This window comes from Myotis davidii, unplaced genomic scaffold (assembly GCF_000327345.1).
Source record: "Myotis davidii unplaced genomic scaffold, ASM32734v1 scaffold8, whole genome shotgun sequence".
Classification (NCBI taxonomy): domain Eukaryota; kingdom Metazoa; phylum Chordata; class Mammalia; order Chiroptera; family Vespertilionidae; genus Myotis; species Myotis davidii.
In genome coordinates this window covers 2472208-2477018 of record NW_006299520.1, presented here as the reverse complement: position 1 = coordinate 2477018, position 4811 = coordinate 2472208, and the positions used below count along the sequence as shown (strand labels likewise).

At 46.0% G+C, this 4811-nt stretch overlaps 1 pseudogene; it reads left to right on the top strand.

Moving 5' to 3' along the window:
- Positions 1 to 445: 445 nt before the first annotated feature.
- On the top strand, positions 446 to 2059 carry LOC102755326 (annotated as a pseudogene).
- Positions 2060 to 4811: the final 2752 nt, after the last annotated feature.

Genomic DNA, 4811 nt, shown 5'->3' with positions numbered 1-4811 from the left:
GGAGAAAACCTTATCCAGAAGGTGACCCCACAGATATCCTATCAAGACATTGTCTAGAACTGGGTCATCTGCCCACCACTAAACTAGTTACTCAAAGGAGAACTTGATGTGAATAATTGTGATTCATCTTCTGCAGCTGAGTGTATAGCTCTGAGTACTTTGCTACCAATATGTGAACAAAATTGGGGTTCTGTTTAAAAGGAATGGAAGTAGGGATATGGCTAATGGGAATTACAAGAAATAGTATCTGATATTATGCCAAAGTCTAATTTCCCACAGAATCCTAAATGACATTTGATTTAAACTGAGAAAGAAATTTACACTAATGTTTGAATGAATTCAATAGCCCTCATGTAGTAAAGCAAGTCATAATCATTTTGTTGATGGAGAGTCTTGCCTTCAATTTGTAAGAAACACAATGTCTGGGTCGGGCCCCTGGCGCCGCGTTACTGCAAGAACGAGTCAGGAAGACGCTCCAATGGCATGTGTGCACATTCCAGGACAGTGCAGGACTATCAGGATCTGATAGACCGCGGATGGCAAAGAAGTAGGAGATATGTGTAAAAGCCTGTGATGAATCAAAAGTGTTGTCCTCAGTATGCGATAAAGTGCTGATCTGTACAGTTCCAGCCTTTGAAATCTCACAAGAAGGTTTTTTTAAAAAAATGTTGGAATTTCTGGCCAAAGAGCAAATGTCCAAAGGAAATTGTGAGGATGAGCCTATGGAGCCCACCATGGAGGATGCCGCCGCCAGTGACATGGCGTTAATAAATAAATTGGGTATACAGGGTGACCTCAAAATGCTCGGTGATAACCTCAAAGAGAGCTTAGAGAGGGAAGCAAAGAAGAAAGGAAAAAACGCAAAGAAAGAGGAATCTAACGAATTTATTCAGTCACAAGACAAAAAAGAGGAGATGGACTCTGGGGAACCGTCCCACGCAGTGCACACGGATGGGCACACGGTTCCTAAGCCAGGCAAAGGGGCAGATTCGACAAGCCTCCATGTCAAAAAGCAAAGGAAATCCGGAAGGAGAGGAAGAGGTTAAAGCTCATGCAGCAGAGTCCAGCCAGGCGCCTGAGGGCTTCCAGGCTCCACTGGAACCAAAAGCCAAACCCAACCAGTCCAAATTGCTGGAAGAGTTAATTTTTGAATCTTTACCAGAGGATGCATCACATAAGTTAGAGGTGAAGGTGGTGAGTCATCTCCATCAAGTTCTCAGTTCAAAGTCACAATGTTTAGTCGTTCCAGGTACATAAACGTTAGCAGGTATGTAAACGTTCACAACCACTTACCTGATGAGCCCATGGTCAGCCAGTTCACAGGATTCCTCTGCACCTCACCTTTGAGCCAGAGAATCCCGCTAATGGCCCAGATTGTGGTCTATGGCTCATTTCACCAGCCGTACTGGCTGGACCAAAAGATCATCGCTGTGGGGGTGATTGACAACCTTCCATACTGTGTGTCCTCTGTGTATTTGTACTATGATCCTGATTACTCGTTTCTGTCCTTGGGTGTCTATCGTGTACTACGAGAAATTGCTTTCACTAGGCAACTTCATGAAAAAACATCTCAACTCAGCTATTATTATATGGGTTTCTACATTCATTGGTGTCCCAAGATGAAATGTAAGGGTCATTACAGACCTTCTGACTGGCTGTGTCCTGAGACATGCTTTTGAGTGCCCATCCAGCAATGCCTGCCTTCCCTTGAGAACTCCTAGTACTGCAGTTTCAACCAGGACCCCGAAGCAGGGATGAAGGTTGCAGCAGGGACCCTGATCAGCTGCAGGTGTTGTACAAGAAAGCCATAATGCCTTATGGTGTTTTTAAGGAGCAGCAGTGGGAGCAGGGTGAGGAGGCCACCATGTTGCAGTATGCCAGCCTCGTGGGCTAGGCATGCTCCCAGTGGATGCTGCTTTTTGGGAACTGAGCCAGCTGTGGGAATCCCTGCCTACCTGCCCATGAATCTTTCTTATTTTGACTATTATATCGCTTTTCTAAACTATTTTGTGGCAATGTAATTGTGAGAATATCATGGCTAATGTAAAGATTTAAAAAATATGTTATGATTTAGCTCCATAATTGGGGTTTATCATTTCAGAAGTTTGTTTTTGTTTGTTTGTTTGTTTATTAAAGTACTAGAAGCCCAGTGCATGAGATTCATGCAATTGGGGGAGAGGGGGTCTCTCAGCCCGGCCTATGCCCTCTCACAGTCCAGGAGCCCTAGGGGGATGTCCGACTGACGGCTTAAGCCTGTATCCCACGGGGAGCGGGCCTAAGCCTCAGTCGAACATCCTTAATGCTTCTACGGAGGCAGGAGAGGCTCCCGCCGCCGCCACTATGCTCACCAGCTGTGAGCCGGTTTCTGGCTGAGTGGCGCTCCCCCTGTGGAAGTGCACTAACCACCAGGGTGCAGCTCCTGCGTTGAGCATCTGTCCCCTGGTGGTCAGTGCATGTCATAGTGGCTGGCTGTTCCACCGTTCAGTCAATTTGCATATTAGCCTTTTATTACATAGGATTACAGATGTCTCCCATTTCCTCCCTTTGCCCTCTACTGAGCTCCCACCCCACCCAAGTCCTTCACCACACTATTGACTCTGTCCATGGGCTATGCATATCTTACCTAATAATAGACAAACATGTAAATTGACCGTATCTTCGCTATGCTAACCAGCCAATCAGGAGAGTATGCAAATTAACGTAACAAAGCTGGCTGTTAATTTGCATACGTAGGCTCCAAGCAGTGGAGCGAAGCCTGAAAGCCCTGGGGCCTGCGGAGCAGTGAAAGCCTCATGGCCGCGGGGCCAACTCTGGCTGGAGCCTGACCAGAGCGAAGGCCTGGGTGCCGGGTGCCAGAGGAAAACCAGTGCCCGCAGCCAGGGGAAAGGAAAGCCTATTGCACGAATCTCTTCATGCAACAGGCCTCTAGTCTGTATATATCAAAGGCTAAGCGACTGTGCACTGACCTCCAGGGGGCAGATGCTCAATGCAAGAGCTTCCGAGCTTTGATGACTTGGCAGCGGTGGTTCTCGGGTGATGCACCCGGAACCAGAGAGGAGGGAGCCTGATTCCTCGTGGGGCTGCGTGATTCCACCTTCGGCCATGGGTTATGTTATTGCTGGGGCACTGTCGGCCCCAAATCTGGCTTACTGCACACTTGTGTTTGTGTTCCACACCCTGTACGACAGCATCTTTGCAGAGTGCCCTCTCACACTCCGGGATCCCTTGGGGGATGTCAGAGAGCTGGTTTCAGCCTGATCCCCACAGGCCAGGCTGAGGGACCCCACTTGCTGGAGGGACCCTGCTTACTCTGCAGATGCCCTTCAAGTTGCAGCTCTGCCCCAGGTGTGGCCGGCCGGGGAGAAACAATGGGAGGTTGGCTCTAGGGCATGTCCGGCCCTTCTCACCCAGTCTTGCCCCGCTGGCCACCTTCTAATTAATTTTCTTTCAATGTGCACAGATTTCCAGGTCACTAGTATTCATATAAGTTCTTTGGTTAATCTTTTCATGTCCCCTTTTCCTCTGAAATTCCTCAGTCTGTTCCACGCTTCTGTGTCTCTGGATCTATTTTGTTCATCAGTTTATTTTTTTCATTAGATTCCACATATGAGGGAGATCATGTGATATTTGTCATTCTCTGACAAGCCTATTTCATGTAGCATAACACTTTCTGGGTCCCTCCATGCTCTCTCAAAGGGTAGGAGCTCCTTATTTTTTACAGCTGTATAGTATTCCATTGTGTAAATATATTACATCTTTTTTATCCACCCATCTACTTGGGCTGTTTCCAGATCCTAGCTATTGTATGTGATAAAAGTGTAGTATGCAAAATTTCCCCTCAACCAGGAAGTGTCCGGGAGTTCAACCAGGGGGGCAGGGCCAGCTGGGGGAAGGGAGAGAAGCCCTGGTCGGCAGCCACTAAGGACTCTACCAGTGCACAAATTTCATGCACTGGGCCTCTAATTGTAAATAATGTTGCTATGAACCTAGAGTTTAGTTAATTATTTATTTATTTTTATTCTTTATTGTTTAAAGTATTACATATGATTCCTTTTTCTCCCATCGACCCCCTCCCTGGTGACTCCCACCCCCCAGGACATGCCTCCACTGCCCCAGTGTCTGGGTCCATTGGTTATGCTTATATGCATGCAAACAAGTCCTTTGGTTGATCTATTACTCCCCTCCCGCTTCCTTCTGAGGTTTGATGGTCTGTTTGATGCTTCTCTATCTCTGGATATATTTTTGTTCATCAGTTTATGTTGTTCATTGTATTCCACAAATAGGTGAGATCATGTGATATTTTTTTTCTCCGACTGGCTTATTTCACTTAGCATAATGCTCTCCATGTCTATCCAGGCAGTTGCAAATGGTAAGAATTCCTTCTTTTTTACAGCAGTGTAGTATTCCATTGTGTAGCTGTACCACTGTTTTTTAATCCACTCATCTGCTGATGGTCACTTAGGCTATTTCCAAATCTTAGCTATGGTAAATTGCGCTGCTATGAACTTAAGGGTGCATATATTCTTTCTGATAGGTGTTTCTCATTTCTTGGGATATATTCCTAGAAGTGGAATTACTGGATCAAATGGGAGTTCCATTTTTAATTTTTTGAAGAAACTTCATAGTGTTTTCCACAGTGGGTGCATCAGTCTGCATTCCCACCAGCAGTGTATGAGGGTTCCTGAGAACCCAGAAATCGACCTAAGCATTATGCTCAATTAATATTTTACAAAGAAGGCAAGAGTTTACAATGGAGCAAGACAGTCTCCTCAGTAAATTCTGTTGGAAATGCAAAAAAATGAAACTAGACT